Source organism: Mustela nivalis, assembly GCF_964662115.1.
Source record: "Mustela nivalis genome assembly, chromosome: 2".
Lineage (NCBI taxonomy): Eukaryota > Metazoa > Chordata > Mammalia > Carnivora > Mustelidae > Mustela > Mustela nivalis.
This window is the reverse complement of record NC_139021.1, coordinates 123,858,883-123,878,936: the sequence shown is the minus strand read 5'-3', so window position 1 is coordinate 123,878,936 and position 20,054 is coordinate 123,858,883.

Below are 20,054 nucleotides of genomic sequence, written 5' to 3'. Positions count from 1 at the left end.
GCCATACCAGAAAGCAAAGAAGTTATCCACATTCACAAGGATCATGTCAAGAGATAATAAATAGGAGCCAAGTTAAAGGGACTCCCACTGGCCAAAGATGAGATAGTTTGTGCAACAAAAAGTACAATTCCATTAGATAAAAACACATCAACTATTTTTGTGCAACAAAAAGTACAATTCCATTAGATAAAAACACATCAACTACATTAAAAAAAAAAAAAAAAAAAAACTCTGAGGTCATACTGTTTTCCACAGTGGCTGTAACAATTTACATCTCTACCAACAGTGTACTAGGGTCCCTTTATCTCCAAATCCTCCCCAACACTTGTTATTTCTTGTCTCATATACTGAAACTAACAGAACATTGTGTGTCAACTATACTCAAATTAAAACAAAACAAAAAATACAAACATCCAATATATGTCACACCAACTAAAAACAAATCTATGAGGTCATAATGATATATTTTTTAATATCATTGGTTCTATTTGAAGGTTTGTTAGGGCACCAACCTCTCATTCTAAAATTTGACAAAGGGATAGGGTGTCTGGGTGGCTCAGTGGGTAAAGCCTCTGCCTTCAGCTCAGGTCATGATTTCAGGGTCCTGAGATCAAGCCCCACATCAGGCTCTCTGCTAAGCAGGTAGCCTGCTTCTCCCTCTCTCTCTGCCTGCTTCTCTGCTCACTCGTGATCTCTCTGTCAAATAAATCAATAAAATCTTAAATAAGTAAATAAACAAAATTTGACAAAGGGGGGAAATTATCCTACCTATCCTGTATTAACTATATTCCAGTGTAATCAAGTAATTGACAAAAAAATTCTTCTTTACAGAAGAATTCTACTTAGTAATTACAGAAGGAATGATTGAATTAGAGTATCTATATTTTGTAGGCCCTAATGAAATAATAGCTCTAGACAGTGGTCATCTAGGGTTGCTAAATCCATTTGGGGAAAGATGCATGGACCAGACTAACAAGATCTGAAACCTCTGGTCAATCTAAACATTCCTAAAAATAAAATAAGATAGAATACAATACAGTGAAAAGACAGTGTGTCAAGCATCATATGCCTCTGATATGATAGAACAATGAGCCCACAGCATCACTTATGGAATGTTCTACCAAAAAATTGAACCTGTATACAATCAGGTATCTAGATATGACAGATGAACATGAAAAACAGCACCACAGGGATGCAATTGGCCAATCCCAGAGTGTAAGATATGCTCTGGGGCACAAGACCCAGTTTCTTCAACAAATAAATGCATTAAAAAAGAAATGGAGGGAAGAGAAAGTTTACAGATTAAAAGAATTTTAGGAAATATCAAATGCGATGCATGGACTTTATTTGAATCCTGATTCAAATAAATCAATTTTTAAAATGTTATGGAACAATAAGGTAAACTTAGTGCATACTGAGAGCATATTTAATGATATTAAAGAAATAGTGTTGAACTGGTAGGCAGGATCGGCAGCAAGAGAGCTTGGGGCCATGTCTCACACCATTTTGCTGGTACACCTACCAAGAGGCCAGAAGGCAGACCTTAGGCTGACTATGATTCTATGAATGAAGGCATTGAATTCCTCTTTAAAATTAGATCATCTGAAGAGCCTCTCTATCACATATAGTGTCAGTCACTTGCTTGATTTTTATCCATGATTTGGCAGACCTCAGTGGCCCTGCTTATGGAGCAGATACCCAGGCATATCAACCTTACAACAAAAGACTGGATGAAAGAAAAGATCTATGTGCTCCCCCATGGGCAGACCCAACAGGCCCAGAAACAGCAGAGTTGGAAGCACTAGGGATGGGCATGGGCTTGAACACCACTGTGAACAGCGGGCTGCAGTGGAAGTTTTGTCTTATAGTAATCCTGTTCCTGTCATGGTACACTCCAGCCAGGAGGCACATATTAGAAGAAATGTGAGGATCTTGGTCAATCTGAAACCCCCATGGCCCATTTTCCCCCCTTTCATTTAATGGAAGCATTTAGAATTTAGATGGAAGTTAATTTTTATCAGTTAATATTGGTCCCAATCTTTCAAGCTCTCCATATCTGCTTTATAGCATTCCACTGTACTAACTCTTCTTCAAGTTGGGATGTGAGTGGTGACAGTTTAGTTGCATCTTTAAGATAAAATCTTAGTGAAAAACATATAAATGTCCTTTTAGGGTTTTGTTTGGTTTTGTTTTTTAAGAAGAAATCGTGTTAAGGGATCTATGGGTTTTTTGCTCTAACAATGATTTTTTTAAAATAGTGTCTTTTCTCTCAGAGACACATACTGAAATATCAAGGGGTGAGGTAATATTGTGTCTAGTATTTACTTCAAAATTTTCCAATAGGTAGGAGTAAGGCGTAGGCGAGTAAGTGTAGATGAAATAGGACTGGTCATGTGTTGGTAATAGTTGGATCTGGGCGAGAGGCATATGGAGGTTTATCATATTATTTTCTCTAATTTTATCTTATTTTCTCTAATTTTAAGCTCAAAACTTCCATAATCTTTTTTTTTTTTTTCAAAAAAGCAGCTCAAGAAAAATGAACTTTCCAGAAGATTCACAGAAATTGAAAATGTTACTTAGTTCTCATATCACAGAGAAGCAAGTCTTGCCTTCAAGTCTTCAGGTAGAGAATTGGATCCAACAGTGATTCTTTTCTCTCTTTCTAATTCCTAAATGTTGCCCGTAGTGTCAAGTGCTCAGTGCCAACTCCATAATTATCACAGAACATATGTCTACCTCACCATAGGTATTTGACAAAGATGAAAACCTTGCGTCGGGATATCCTGACTCAGTTGTGTGTAGCAGGACAAAAACCTTTCTGAACCCTGAGCAGACTTTGAATTAACAGACCCTCCAGCATTACTTGAAGGCTGTGGCTGAGTGAGAAATAAATAAATAAAGCAAGCCTCAACAAGCAATAGCTAAAAGGCAGTTGGCTTGGACCATCCGCCCAGTGACAGATCACTGAATACCAGAGTGCTCAAGAGCTCTGTCCTCTTTTGTAACTTTTCCCTCAAATAGCTAAAACGCTTCCTTCCACTGCTCCCACCAGGCTCTGGAGCCTTTGCTTTACAGACACTTAAGTCTCCACGTTTCTATCCTTCCATCCTGATAAAGTACAGAATTAATCAGGATTACAGGACCTCGAAATCCATACGTCAGTTTTTGTTTGAATATATCATGTGTTAGACAGTGACACCTATTGGTGAAGTGTAGTATTGTAAACCGGGACTACTGAATATTGTCATAGTCAGATCTAACTCAGACACAATGGGAAAAAGCCAGACTGAATCCATGGCAGGAAAAAAAAAATCACTTTAATATTCTTTTATCACCTTTAAATAGTCTAAGTAATTCCACCTAAGACTAAAAATTAGGTAGGTAGCTCCCTACACTTATAGGAAATATTTTGATGAGCACAGCAAATATTCAGCAGGAACTGTAGTGATTCAACTGCCTTACATTGCAATTAATTCTTTTTAAATGGGTGTTTCCGAAGTTAAAGCCACTTTGTGCTCCTACATGTACAAACATTTCACAGCCCTATTTCAATGAATTCTTAAGTGAATTTTATTTCTTTTAAAGTGACCCTATCTAAAAATTCACAAGTTCCTAGCTTGTGGAATCCAAATTAATAAAAAAAAAAAATTCTATACTTGAATTAGGCAAAAGGTTAGGAACATTGTCAATTCTCAATGTGAATATGGGAAGAGGGGGCTCTAAGTATGAAATATATTTATTTCATACAAATCAATCAGCTATAGATAGGAAGGATGGATCCTCTCAGTAAGGGATCAGACAGTAGGAACAAAGATTAGGGAAATGTGAAATGTAAAACCCCATCCAATTGTTTAAAATGTCCAGCCATCAACTTGATCTTTTCCCTCATCAAAAGTTCTTACTGTGTGCATTAGAATGATTTATATAACTCATAAAAATAATTTCTATAACTTAGAATCATTTATAAATGTTTACATTATATATACACATATATGTATAAACATATATATGTTTATATAAACATATATTTTTATATTTTATATAAACATATATATGGCATAAATATATATTTTAATATGTATCATATAAATATATGAAAATATATTTATCCCATAAAAGTACATTGTAAAATAATTTTAATAATGAAATCAATGGAAAACTAGATTCACTTGAAGTAATTTGTTTTATAGACCCCACTTGAGGGAATACGCCAACATTTTGCACAGTTAGCGATGCCTCAAAGGAAAAGTCCTCTTGAGCCAAGGCTTCTCCCTGATATAAAATAATTTCCCCTCCCTAATCTCCCAGTCATTTCCCTTTTTTTCTTTTTCTTTTTTTAATTTGACAGAGAGAGAGATCACAAGTAGCCAGAGAAGCAGGCAGAGAGAGAGGAGGAAGCAGGCTCCCTGCTGAGCAGAGAGCCTGATGTGGGGCTCAATCTCAGGACTCTGAGATCATGACCTGAGCTGAAGGCAGAGGCTTTAACCCACTGAGCCACCCAGGCGTCCCATCATTTCCTTCCTAACTACTCGATAGTGCTGTAATGGGTGGTGTGAGGTTTTCTCAGGCTCAGTTCTGAACTCACCTTCCCCTGCGTCTCCTCTTCAATTACTTCTCTCTGGACTCATCCTGGTCTCCTCCCCTCAGGGACAGGGAAACCAGCATTGATGGCCTTGCCGCACAAAGGAGCGCCAACATTTTCTTTTCCTCTGAGGCTCTCTCGCCTCCCATCTCCCTCACCTTTTAATCAATGCAAGAGAGGAGCAGTTTGAGGAATCCACGCTCACATCCTAAAGTCCCTCTGTGGCCCCGGTGCTTGCTCCTACGGAAGCTGAAGGTACAGCAAGGACCCAGAGAGCCTTCAGGTCTCGGGAGGGCACCCGGGAAGAATGCATGTTCACTGTAGTCGATGTGGTAACTACACTAACTCTGTGATGACACATTTCAAATTGCAAAAAACCTAACCTGGAAGGATCGAATGAAAAAGGAAGAAACAGACAACCAAGGCCCCTGACGCATACTTCGCTAAAGCTACCAAAGTCAGGAACAGCAGGTTAATAACAGACCACGAAGGCGGCCTTGCAGTTTTACTTTCTATTCCCACCATCATGTTTAAAGGGATCCTGCATGGGTCAGGAGGGCCCTTGCCAAAATTAAAATCACGAAAGGTTGGCCATCTGTGAGAGTTAAAGGAATATGGAAGGAGTCGAAGAACAAAGGGAACCAACTCCTAGAATAAAGAACTATGATTTAACTTATAGTTGTTTTTTGGTTTGCCCTTGTTTACCATAGGATTATGGGGTAGAAAGTTCAGAATCTTTAAATAAATAAAACATTACAGTCATGCTGAGCTAGTCAAGTCATTGACTCAGGGAGTCGACTCTGAGAGAGTTAATTGGAGTCACTTGGGGATGAGCAGGTTCCACGTCCTAGAGAAGCTGAGGGAAGCCACAGACAACACAGTTGTTGGAAAAGTCAGGGCAAGGATGGGTGTTGATGAGCCTGAGACAGCTTGGTGAGCTAACGCGGATCCCGAAGAGCGTGATCTTAGCGAGCGGATTCCGTGTTTTACTTAAACACCAGAATGCTGGGTACCAAAGGCTGAAAACTGTCAGCAGGAAAGGCCCAAGACCAATATCCTCTTCACAAAAACAGAGGAATGAATCAGTGGTTCTCAAAGCATAGTCCCAGGACCAGCAGCATCAATGTCCCCTAGAAGCTTGTTAGAAATGGAACTTCTCAGGCACCTGGGAAACTCAGTGGGTTAAAGCCTCTGCCTTCGGCTCAGGTCATGATCCCAGGGTCCTGGGATCGAGTCCCGCATTGGGCTTTCTGCTCAGTGCGGGGCCTGCTTCCTCCTTTCTCTCTGCCTGCCTCTCTGCCTACTTGTGACCTACCTGTCAAATAAATAAATAAAATCTTTATAAAAAGAGAGAGAGAGTGTCTATGTCTTTAAAAAAAAAAAGAAAGAAAAGAAATAGGACTTCTCGGGCCTCACCACTATACACTGAAACAGAAGTGCAGATGGCGGTCTTTGCAGAAGCCTAGGTGATTCTGAAGCATACCCAAGTGTGGAAGCCACTGGAAGAAACTCCTGGAATAAAGGATAGAAATGGTCCAAGAACTTTGTTACAGTTAAATAGGGACATGAGTCTCTCCCTGCCTTCCTGGCTTCACCTCAGTCCAGGCCACCACAGTTTCATGCCCAAACACCTACAAGAGCTCCTTCTCTTGTCTCCCCGTCTGGCTCAGACTCCTCCAGTCCATTTCCCACAGTGTTCTTGAAATTACAAATCAACTCCTGCTATTCCCTTGATTCATACCCGGCAGTAGCTTCCCCTGGGATGTAAGAGCAGGTCCAATTCCTGACCTGACTTCTGCTGTGTTGCTCGAACACTCTCCCAAGCTTGAAACTTGCTGTACCCTAGGCTCCAGACAATGTAAATTGATTTTATCTCCTCAAATCCAACTTCCCGGCCATGACGCATGCTGCTACTACCATCTGAAACATTCTTTCTGTGTCTCTTCATCAGGCCAATCTGGAGGTGACTTGGTGGGAAGAAGAGAAAACCCACGGGGGTAGGATTCGTTCAAGAGAGAGGAAGCTGGGGGCGCCTGGGTGGCTCAGTGGGTTAAGCCGCTGCCTTCGGCTCAGGTCATGATCTCAGGGTCCTGGGATCGAGTCCCGCATCGGGCTCTCTGCTCAGCAGGGAGCCTGCTTCCCTCTCTCTCTCTCTCTCTGCCTGCCTCTCCATCTACTTGTGATTTCTCTCTGTCAAATAAATAAATAAAATCTTAAAAAAAAAAAAAAAAAAGAGAGAGGAAGCTGGGAGATGGAGGAGAAAGGAGAGAAAGTGTTACACACAAGAGTGCAGCCCATGCTGTGAACTAGATGCACAGAGTCTCCAGGCCTGTCCCGGCCTTCGACCTTCACTTTCTGCAGGTGTTCAACCCACCCCCGACTTAACCTTTAATGCCCCCAGCTTTTTCTGGACCCTCTGTGCCTCAAATACAAAACACTTTCTGGAGATTAGGCTCTCCATGGCTTCCAAATGATAATTAGCTACTGGATATGCAGGGTTCTCAAAGTGTGGTCCCCAGGCCAGAAGCAGCATGAACACCACCTGGGAATTATTTAGAAATTCAAATTATTAGGTTAAATAATTCTGAACCTACTATATCAGAAACTCTAGGATAGGGCTCAGCAATCTGTATTATTAAAAATCCTCCAGATAACTTTTATGTGCAATAAAATTTATATCTATGGGGTGCCAGGGTGGCTCAGTGGGTTAAAACCTCTGCCTTCTGCTAGGGTCATGATCCCAGGGTCCTGGGATCAGGCCCCGCATCAGGCTCTCTGCTCAGCAGAAAGCCTGCTTCCTCCTCCCTCTCTCTCTGCCTACTTGTGATCTCTGTCTGTCAAATAAATAAAATAAAATCTTTTAAAAATAAAAATAAAATAAAATTTATATCTACAATAGTTGTTTTAGGACCCAAGCTAATGGAATACAGGATAGTCTCCTAGGCCCACGAGAGGACATTATAACTTGAGCTTTTGGGTGATAATACTCCTCCCTTTTTTGAATAAAGCTCCAGATTTTTCCATTGGTGCGACTAAATCTCAGGCAGATGGGGCCAGGCAGAGGATGCATGGCCTCTTGAAAGGCTACAGCACATGTCAGATGCAACTGTATAGACAGTAGTGACTGTAATAATTACAGCAACACTGATAATAATCAGAAATAGTAAATATTGGTGATCATTTGTTAACCCCTTATACTTTATTTATATATATATTCAACATATACAACCTTGGCAAGTAGATTATTAATTAAATGAATATACCCCCTTTATAGATGCAAAAACCAAGTCTCAAAGAGGTCACGTGATTAGCCTAAAGACACCCTACAAGGAAGTGATAGGTCAAGAATTTAAGCCACTCATGTCTAGACTATTTATTCCTACAAAGGTGAAGGCATGGTTACCAGAAATCCACTCTGCTTCTGAAGCGAGGCCCTTTTTCTTCTAAGCAAACATGGCAATATGTTGAGTTTCCTTCTGCCCATCCTGCCTCTCTTTTGGCCTCCTTTCTTTAAGTATTTGCTTTGGGGCTTCTCATTTCCTCACTGACCAATGATTGTGATGATGCAGTTTGCATTTTCTGCTGCCACGCAGAAAGTGGCAGACAGTTCTGTCTTGTGTGTGTGTGTGTGTGTGTGAGAGAGAGAGAGAGAGAGAGAGAGAGAGCCTTCCAGATGAAATGCAATGTGTAAATGGAAATTGTCATCATTATCCCCTGAATAAATGGAGAAGATGAACATTGGCTCTAGCAGAACTGGAAGGAAAAATTGGACTGCGAACAAAAGCATTATTAATTTAAGGAACTGCCTGAATTTGCCCCTGGCAGTTTCCTTTGTAAACACCGTTAACACTCTGGAATGCTTCAATTGTATCTAAATGCATAACTTAAATATGTAAAAACAGAAACCTAGGCATTACTTTTAGGCATCCAGAGAATTGTTTGCTTCTAAAATCTGCCAGAACAAAATACAACTAGCATATGAGACTTCCAAATTAAGAAGAGGGTCTAATATTTCTCATAAAATCCTTTCACAGAATATAGAATTGTTGACTACCTCCCACCCAAGACCTGATATAATTTACAACTGACAAAATGTGCCTCTCTAACACTGCTGGTGCAGAACGTGCTTCTATTTGTGTTTCTCTGTAACATGAACATGATTCTTGGAGGTAAATGGCTGCAGCAAGGGATATCTTTAGGCAACAGAGTTATTTAAGTGGCCAAGTCACAGCTGAGTAACTTTGTAAATGAACCTGGTAGAGTCAACTCAGGGGAGAAGAATAATTGCATCTTTATGACCTCATTCTGAGGTGGAAAGCCCCTCACTCAGGCACCATGGTAGGAGGCATTCAGAGAAAGTTGTATTTTAGACACTAGAATCAAGTAAGTTATATTTCCCAGGAGGAAAATATATCTATAATTTTGGATAAGGTAACTCTAAGTGAAAAGCCATCCTACCCTCACCAGGTTCACAGGTTTTCCCAAATAATCTAGAAAGTAAACACAGGCTTGTCAGTTCTCTGGAGCCTAAAAAAAGCATTTGGGAGAAATCCTGACTGAGTTTGATGAGAAACCATATTACCCCAGGGAATTCTCCATTTAGAAGCAAGAGCATGAAGGAGTGGTGGAAGAGTTACCACTAATTGGGAACCAGCCAGCCCCTGGAGCGACTGGTGGTAAACTAGCATTATATACATATATATAATGTGTGTGTATATATATATTGTGTATATATATATACACACACACATACATACACATAGATACATATATATGTACACTAGCACTATATACATATATATGTTTGTATGTATATATTATATTTATATAAATACATATATGAATATATATTCATTTAATTCAACAGCCTTATTAAATAATTTCATAATATTATTTGCATTTTACAGAGAAGGAAACTGAACACAGAGGTTATGTAATTTGCCCAAATTAGAAAGCAATGGAAGCAGGATTCAAACTGAGTCAGGCTCCAGAGTCCTTGCACCTAATCACTTGTATATGTCATCACTTAGCATGGAAAGATCATGATCTTTCAAGTTTGGCACTGAGGAGCTGAATTCTGGCTTAGATACTTGGAGATCAAATATGACCACACACACACACACACACACACACACACATGCACATACACATACATGCATGCACAATGGAATTTTACTAAACCATAAAAAGAATGAAATCTTGCCATTTGCAACAGCATTGATGGATCTAGAGTGTATTATGCTAAGTGAAATAAGTCAGTCAGAGAAAGACAAACAAATACCATATGATTTCACTCATATGGAATTTAAGAAACAAAACAAAGGAAAAAAGAGATGAACCAGAAAACAGACTCTCAACTATAGAGACAAACTGACAGTTACCAAGGGGAGGTGGGTGGGGGATGGGTGAAATAGACGAAGAGGGTTAAGGAGTGCATTTATCATGATGAACATTGAGCAATATATAGAATTGCTGACTCACTGCACTGTATGCCTGAAACTAATATAAATACTGTATGTTAACTATACTAGAATTAAAATAAATAAAATTAAATTACAAATGTGATCCTGAGTAAGTGACTTAACATTATACCTAGCCTATAAAAAAGATAAAATTCTAAACTAACAGACTGTCATAAAGAAGGTGCTTAGAACTTAGTAGACAATCAATGAACAGTTTCTTTTTTCTACTAATTATTTTTATTAACAAATAATGTATTATTTGCCCCAGGGGTACAGGTCTGTGAATCATCAAGATTATACATTTCATAGCACTCACCATATCACATACCCTCCCCAATGTCAATGAACAGTTTCTTAAGGTACATCTTCATTAAACTCACTTAACCATTTCTGGCTATGATTCAGTAATGGAATGGCAGCTATCAACTCAAGACTATTTCTCTGGCTTTAAGGCACAAGCAAAATGGGATGATTGCAAACTATAAAGGAAGGAATCATAAGCATGTACATACAAGAATATGCACACAGACTGCATTTTTGTGGAACTCGAAGGACAGAAAACACCTCCCTTCTACATTCAAGTCCTATCATGTTTATGAGTGGCTTATCACAGTTGGCCAAAGATCCATACTTAATTCTGAATCTAACTTTTGTTTGAGGAGTGTCAAGCTTTATATTTTAAGTGCCAGCAATATATATATTCAAGAGATATCACTTCATATACATAAATATATAAAATATAAAGTTGAGTGTGTGTGTGTGTGTGTGTGTGAGAGAGAGAGAGAGAGAGAGAGTGTGTGTGTGTGTGTGTGTGTGTGTGTGTGTGTGTTTCCCCCTAGGGTGATTTTGCAACAAATTAACCTCATTGCTTCAGGCTATTTGAACCTTTCCATTGACTGGGCTAAAATAATTCAAAACCACCATGAAATGATTTCAGTTAGATTGTATTTCTCTGGGATTATTAAAATGAGATTTTCTCCCCTTCCCAACAATTTAACCACTTTTTAAACATGGCTAAGGACCTGCTCTTCCTCCTATCCTTTTCCCATATTCTTACCGTGAAACAACTAGAAGAGAATATGTGATTATGGGTTGTTGTTTTTTTTTATCTTTCCAAGCAGGAACTGTGAGTAGTATTGTGCTTTCTCATCCATTCCCTTATTACTTGGCTTCTTTCCTCTTTCCTGGGGAAGAGAAGCTATCTCAAGAGTAGAGAAGATTAATTATTTTCAGATGCCTTCTTACCTTGTTCTGTTAGACTCTAATCTCAATGGACTCATTTAAAATAACTCTCTGATCGTTGGGTATTATTGAGGAAATTGCCACTGTGGTATATTCTAACATGTATTTTTGATTCTAAAAAACACAAGTAAGTTTCTCAGGAGGTAGGCCCTAGTATATGCCTTGCCTCCCTAATTTTATCCCACATCTCCAGGAAAAAAATGTCCATTGAGAAAAAGAAAGTAAAGTGATTTTCTGTTTATTAAGCTATTTTAATAGATAGGAACAGAGACTCATTAAAGTCACTTCAAAAAAAAGGGAGACTGAATATTAACTAGACTTATTGTGGTGATCGTTTCAGAAAATACATAAATATCAAAGCATTACATTGTACACCTGAAGCTAATATAATATTTTACACCAATTATTCCTCAATTTTTTTTAAAGATTTATTTATTTATTTATTTGACAGAGAGAGAGAGATCACAAGTAGGCAGAGAGGCAGGCAGAGAGAGAGAGGAGGAAGCAGGCTCCCCGCCGAGCAGAGAGCCCGATGCGGGACTCAATCCCAGGACCCTGAGATCATGACCTGAGCCGAAGGCAGCGGCTTTACCCACTGAGCCACCCAGGCGCCCCTTATTCCTCAATTTTTAAAGAATCCTTAATGTTTGGGGAAAAAAAGAAAAAAGGTAAAATGGATTAGCACAAAGTCATTATAAAAGATATAGGACTATATCTAATTCAGTTTTCTCTTCAATGTGCAGAAAAAAATATCTCCTGTTCTCTCTGGCCACTTCAGAGTGACTTTGTCCTCTTGGAAAAAATATCTCCTATGTGAGAAGGTCCTCACCTTTGATAGCAGTGAAAAGGGTAGGGGATACATGCCTAGCCAGCCAGATGACCCTGACCCACTGTGGCAACCACCAGGGATAATTCTTCCCTGCCAGGTCTAGGATACCGGGTAGGTGTCCCCCCTCGATGCCTGGGCAGATGCTGGTGTCATGGCACTAACGCAGAGAGCACCCAAAGGCCAGTCTGGAGAGGAAGAGGATGAGCTCGCATGCGCAAATGTTAACTTTGGGGCACCTATAAAGCATTCAAGAATATATCTGGGTTTGAATCTCCCAGAGAGGTCTGAGCAGCAGACACAAGTCGAGGGACTTGCCCAGGCTCCACAGATCGGTGGGGGTGGTAGCAGTGCAGAAGTTGAATGGAATCAGGTCAGTGTTCGTTCCGCCATTGTATGCTACCCATAATGCCCCACATCAGGCCAACCAGTGAAGGTGTGAGGTGCGAAGTTGCATTTCTGGCCCTAAGCTCTCCATGCCTCTTCCCTTGGCTTCCTATTCCACTTTCCCAGCTTGCAGACTTCCTTCCCGTGCCTGCTCGTTTCTCCTTCTCCTTTATCTTAATTAAAACTATACTCAGGAAAGGACCCATTAATACTGCCTTCCCCAGGGGGATTGACTCTTAAGCAGCAACTCACCATGGGCAATGATGAGGATGATGAACATAATGATGAGAGTAAGAGGATTAGTTAGGGATGAATTTTGTGTCTGGCCCTGCTGAGTTTTTTCCCTGCACCTTTTAAGTCAATCCAGGCTGTTCCAGTCTGAAGCTATGCACTGAAAAGACCCAATCCTACACACAACTTCTATTTCTGGGTCTTTCAAATGCAGGAGATCTTAGGGAAGAGCTACAAGAGAACTAGAGGGTGCCTCGTTAAATGTGAATTGCGGGTAAGTAACCTTTTTTTTTTTTTTTAAGTGTAAATATGTCCCAAGCATTGCTAGGGGCATACTTGTGCTAAAAAGTTATTGTTTAGCTGAAATCCAAACTTCACTGGATGACTTCTCCTGTCTCGTTTTTTCTTTTTTTTTTTTTTTTTGCTAAATCTGACAATCCTACTGTAGGGTGAAGGGAAACAGGCTTTTCGAACATGACATGGGGATAAAGAAGGGAGAAGAAAACAGCAGGAGAGAGGGAAACCCCAACACCAGGACAGTTCTGAGAAGCTCTCACAGGACTGGGCCTGAGTCCACCCCTCACACAAAGGAGAGCTTGCAGAACCTCAGGAAGAGGCACTAACTATGATCCTCCAGGAGGCTGGGCCTTTGGGCTCAGAGAATGCTCCAGAGTCCGTGGGACCAAGCAGGGCAGACATGCCCAGAGACATTAACATCAGGTAGCCATTTGTGCTTAGACAATTAGTTTTTATTCTCTACTAGGCCCCAAAGATTGAGATGGGCGTGGTCTAATAATGACTGAGAGTGGATTTCCTGCCAACCAACATACAGGAGACTTCAGACTAAACTTAATTTTGTATAAAGGAAATGATGTGACATTTCTAACATCCTGTTTTGTGAAAGAAACTTTCACAGCAGCAGAAATAATCATCATTACTGTTAAACACAGAATATTTTTTATGTGACACACACCATGTTAAGTGTTTTATGTTCATTATTTTGGTTTTTATATAACAAAACTATTATGGTTATTATGGAACAAGAGGAGGGGTCATTTGTTCATGGAGAGTCAGCCTTTGGGGAGTATGTGAAGATGATTCTAGATGAGTAACAGAGGACATAAAGCAGCACCTGCGTCACTTATTGATTAGCCTGGCTCTGGTCCCAAAACCTACTTCTGATATAAAGGAAAAATGAGCTCAGAAAGTTGCTTCCCTCAATAGACAAGATATTTGTTTCAGGAGGCTGCCTTCTGCCGGCCTGCCTTGCCATTCCCTTTAAAAGGCAAAAAGGGCTAGTCCTGATGTAAATGCTCCATTTCCTCACTTCAGACATAATTTTTAGGCTTAGCTCAGAACTTGTGGCCTTTTCCCTTACCAAGTTTTTCCAAGTCCTGTTACCCAAAAACAACCTGTATCTTTACACCAAGGTTTCAGTGAAAGTATTGTATTATGCAATTACTATTTACTTGAAAGGGTGTGAGTTTTCTTTCCAACTGCTATCATTTCCTTAGGCAGACAGAATTTCCTCATCAAGTACAGAAAAACTTTGTTGTACTTTACTTCGATTTCTGCACTTTGGAGATACTGTTGTGGTTCACCCCATACACACACACACACACACACACACAAATTGAAGGCTTGTGGCAACCCTGTGTAGAGCAAGTCTGTATGTGCCATTTTTCCAACAGCGTTTGCTCACATCTCTGGGTCACATTTTGGTTATTCTCACAAAATTTCTAAATTTTTCAGTATTATTATATTTGTTATGGTGATCTGTGATCAGTGATCTTTGATGATACTGTTGTAATTGTTTTGAGGTGTCATGCCCATATAAGACAATGAACTTAATCCATAATTGCTGTACATGTTCTGACTGCTCCACTAATGAGCTGATCTCCCATCTCCCAGTCGTCAGCCCTCTCTATTCCCTGAGACACAAACAGTATTGAAATTAGGCCAATCAATAGCCCTACAATGGTCTCCAAGTATTCAAGTGAAAAGAAGTCACTCATCTCTCACTTTAAATCAAAAGCTGGAAAGGATAGAGCTTAGCTAGGAAGGCATGTCAAAAGCTGAAATGGGCTGTAAACTAGGCCTCCTGTACCAATTAGCCACATTGTGGATGCAAAGGAAAAGTTCTTGAAGGAAATGTAAAGTGTTACACCAGTGAACACATGAATGGTAAGAAAGCAAAACAGCTTTATTGTTGATATGGAGAAAGTGTTAATGGTTTGGATAGAAGATCAAATCAGCCACAACATTTACTTAAACCAAAGCCTAATCCACAGCAAGGCCCTCTCTTCAGTTCCATAAAGGCTGAGAAAGGTGAGGAAGATGCAGAAGAAAAGTCTGAAGCCAGCAGAGGCTGGTTTGTGAGGTTTAAGGAAAGAAGCCTTCTCGAGAACATAAAAGTACAGGGGGGAACGGCAGGTAGAAGTTGCAGCAAGTTCTCCAGATCTTGCTAAGAGAATTAATGAAGGTGGCTACATTAAACAACAGATTTTCTGTGTAATAGAAGACCAGTGGATTGGAAGAAGATGTCATCTGGGACTTTCACAGCTAGAGAGAAGAAGTCAATGCCTGGCTTCAAAGCTTCCAAGAACAGGCTGATTCTCTTATTAGGGGCTAATGTAGCTGGTTCCTTGAAGTTGAAACCAGTGCTCATTTACCCCTCATAAAACCTAGGGCCTTAAGAATATGTTAATTCTACTCTGCCTCTGCTCCATCAATAAAGCAACAAAGACTGAGTGATACCACATCTGTTTATAACATGGTTCACTGGATATTTTAAGCTACTGTTGAAACCTACAATTGAAAGATTCCTTTCAAAATACTACTGCTGGGGCGCCTGGGTGGCTCAGGGGGTTAAGCCTCTGCCTTCGGCACAGGTCATGGTCTCAGGGTCCTGGGATGGAGCCCCACATGGGCTCTCTGCTCATCAGGGAGCCTGCTTCCTCCTCTCTCTCTGCCTACTTGGGATCTCTGTCTGTCAAATAAATTAAAAAAATCCTTAAAAAAAAATACTACTGCTCATTAACAATGCACTTGATCACCCAAGAACTCTGATGGGTTCAATGAGATTCATGTCATTTTCGTGCCTGCTAATACAACATCCACTCTGCAGTTCATGGATCAAGGGTAATTTTGACTTTCAAGTCTCATTATTTAAGAAATGCATTTTGTAAGGCTATTGCTAGTACAGATAGTGATTCCTCTGCCTCTGGATCGAGACAAAGTAAATGTAAAGCCTCATGGAAAGGATTCACCATTCTACATGCCATTCAGAACATGTGATTCATAGTTAGAAATCAAAATAACAACATTAAGAGGAGTTTTGAAGAAAATGAGTCCAACCTTCATGGGTGGCTTTTTGGGTTCAAGACCTAAGTAGAGAAAGTAATTGCAGATGTGATGGAAATAGCAAAAGAACCAGAATCAAAAATGAAGCCTGAAAATGGAACTGAGTGTCTGCAGTCTCATGATCAAACTTGAATGGATGAATTGTAGCTTTTTATGAATGAACAAAGAAAGTGGGGGGGTTTTATTGTGGGTTTTTTTTTTTTAAGATTTTATTTATTTGACAGAGAGAGAGAGATAGCAAGAGAGGAAACACAAGCAAGTGGAGTGTGAGAGGGAGAAGCAGGTTTCCTGCTCAGCAGGGAGCCCCGTGCAGCCCAATCCCAGGACCCTGGGATCATGACCTGAGCTAAAGGCAGACAATTAACTGTTGAGCCACCCACCCACCCCAAGAAAGTGGTTTCTGGGGATGGAAACTACTCCTGGTGAAGATGCTCTTAAGATGGTCGAAATGACAACGAACGATTTAGAAAATTACAGAAACTCAGTTGATAAAGCAGGGGAAGGGCTTGAGAGGATTAACTCCAATTTTGAAAGAAGTTCTACTCTGGGTAAAATACTATCAAACAGCATTGCACGTTAATAAAGAAATCACTGTACTGAGTTAAGTGCATAAACAATGAATTTTAGAACACTGAAATAAACTAAAATTAACTTTTAAAAAATCACTCATGAAAGGAAGAATCCATCAATGAGACAAACTTCACTATTGTCTCATTTTAAGAAATTTTGCAGTCACCCCAACCTTCAGTAACCACCACCCTGTTCAGTCAGTAGCTATCTCGGCAAGACCCTCCACCAGAAGAGAGGTTATCCTACATTGAAATCTCAGATGATGGTTAGCATTTTTTAGCAATAAAGTATTTTTTCTCAAAATACATACTTTTTAAAAACATAATGCTATTGCCCACTTAAAAGACCATAGTGTAGCGTAGACATAACTTTCATATGCACCACGAAATCAAAAGAAATTCATCTGACCCACTTTCTCATGGTGGTCTGGCACCAAACCCACACTAACTCCAAAGTATATCTGTACTCAGTGTTCCTTCTCCAGTAATAAGAAGCAAATAGGTATTGGCCTGACTTGGAAACATTTTGTGCCCCCACGCACTTTTGTAAGAAGATATGAAATTGTTTTCCTTTTGTGCTGAACAGTAAATCACAGTCATCCAATAGTCTAGCATCTGATTTTGCAGTCTCAAGTCATCTTCAGCATGCCACAAAAAAAGAAATAGTCATCATCATCACCATCTTGCTCAACAACACTTAGCATTATAATGTCTGTCCACAATTACAATGATTATAAAGGGAGATAGGTCATGAAAAGAAATTTCTTAATTCTTGATCAAAAGCTTAGCAATTAGAGTTTAAAGAGGTTTTCACATTTAACCTTACAGATGAACCCTTTACCAAATTTTATTGGAAAAGAGGGTTTTTTAAGGAAAGATTTGTGTTACAGGATTTATTGCCAAGTCCATGGTCTCTGGAACAGACACCGGATACTACAGACAGTTCAATCAGAGGTTGGGCCTAAATATCTAGATGCTGAAGGCAAGGAGTTATTGACATCAATATAAGCACCTTGTGCTGGGGGAGCTCCCCACCATAGAAAATGAAGGTAGAAATTATAGTTTCTTTGTGAAGGAACTGGGAGGCATATACATGAATACATAGTCCTTAATCCCCATGCAAATCCCACAACTTTGACCTCCTTAGCATTTCTACTACTGTATGAACTGCAGCAAGTTAAAGGCCATTTTTCATTTGATAGAAACAATTAATATCCAGACCTTTTTTCACCTGGATGTATCAGAAATTTTTCAAGGTCAAAAGCTATATTCTCTCTGACTTTTAAAAACATACTTGTTCTGGGTTAGATTTCTCACTGTTGGGAGACTAGAGTCACAAATAAGAAAAAAAGGAAAGACTAGAATCTACCATTATCATTACGATCTCATTTTTTAAAATACAGGTAGACAGAGAAACATATATATAACATATTATATATATAAATGCAATATATAAAAAATATAAATATGACTAAGTACACATATAAAAATATATATACATATTTTCTACTTCTGTCTAGAAAGGAATTAGAAACAATAAAACTCCAATGAGTACACGCATATTTGGGTTTTAGGAATGAGTGCTCTCTGGACAAAAGGTGGATTCTAGGACTGGGGCAGGGAAAGTATAAAATGATCCTGTTGTACTATATTGCTCTAGAAGTTAGAAAGCATCCAAAGAATGGCAGAGACCATCAAAAGCATACAGAAACCAATTTGAAGGGATTCTCAGAGGTAAAATCAGGGACGATTTGAGCATCAGAATAACTAATGACAGTAGTAGAATATAACTTTTTTTTTTTTTTTTAAAGATTCATGAAGGGCATGTGGGTGGATCAGTGGGTTAAGCCTCTGCCTTCGGCTCAGGTCATGATCTCAGGGTCCTGGGATCGAGCCCTGCATCGGGCTCTCTGCTCATCGGGGAGCCTGCTTCCCCCTCTCTCTCTGCCTGCCACTCTGCCTACTTGTGATCTCTCTCTCTCTGTCAAATAGATAAATAAAATCTTAAAAAAAAAAAAAAAAGATTCACGAACCCATACTGATACAAGTAAATAAGTATATAGATAAGAACACCCAAAAGGCTCTTCCTAACAGTAATCCAGATATAGAAGTATAAATACAGCAGCAATTATGAGTTGTAAAATCAACAATGGGGAAACAAAAGCAAAAATAAATTACTGGGACTTCATCAAAATAAAATCTTCTGCACAATGAGGGAAACAATCAACAAAACTAAAAGGCAACCTACAGAATGGGAGAAGATATTTACAAATGACATATTGATAAAGGGTTACTATCCAAAATACATAAAGAACTTACATAAATCAACACCCCCTTAAAAAATAACAATAATCTGGATAAAAAAAATGGGCAGAAGACATGAACAGACATTTTTCCAAAGAAGACATACAGATGGCTAACGAGACACATGAAATGATGCTTACATCACTAACCATCAGGGAAATGCAAATGAAACGACAATGAGATATCACTTCACACCTGTCAGAATGGCTAAAATCATCAACACAGGAAACAAGTGTTGGCAAGCGTGTAGAGAAAGGGGAACCCTCTTATACTGTTAGTGGGAATGCAAACTGGTGCAGCTGCTCTGGAAGAGTATGGAGGCTCCTAAAAAACAAACAAACAAACAAACAAACAAACAAAAAGTTAAAAACAGAACTACCCTGTAATGCAGCAACTGCACTACCAGGTATTTAACCAAAGGATTCAAAAATACTACTTCAAAGGGATACATGAACCCAATGGTTATAGCAGCATTATCTACAATAGCCAAAATATGGAAAGAGCCCAAGTGCTCATCAACTAATGAATGGATAAATAAAATATTACTCAGCCATAAAAAAGAATGAAACCTTACCATTGCAACCATGTGGATAGAGCTGGAGTGTAGCATGCCAAGTGAAATAAGTCAGAGAAAGAAGGACAAATACCATATGATTTCACTTACACGTGGAAGTTAAAAAACAAAACAAATGAACATACTGGGGGGGAGAAAGAGAGGCAAACCAAGAAGCATGCTCTTAAGTATAGAGAAGAAACTAGTGGCTGTCAGAGGGGAAGGGAGCCGAGGATGGATTAAATTGGTGATGGGTATTAAGAAGGACACTTATTGAAATGAGAAACCGGTGTCATATTTGATGAATCACTAAAATTCTACACCTGAAACCAATATTGCACTATACGTTAACTAGCCGGAATTTAAACTAAAGTTGGGTGGAGAAAAAAACCCAAATTTTTGAAATTAAAAAAAAAAAAGAAAGAAAATCAACAGTGGATGCCCAAACTAGCAGATAAAAGTTTGATAAGGAACATAATATTTAGATAGCCTCAAAGTATATCCCACAAAATTCTTGATAATTACAAAGGATAAA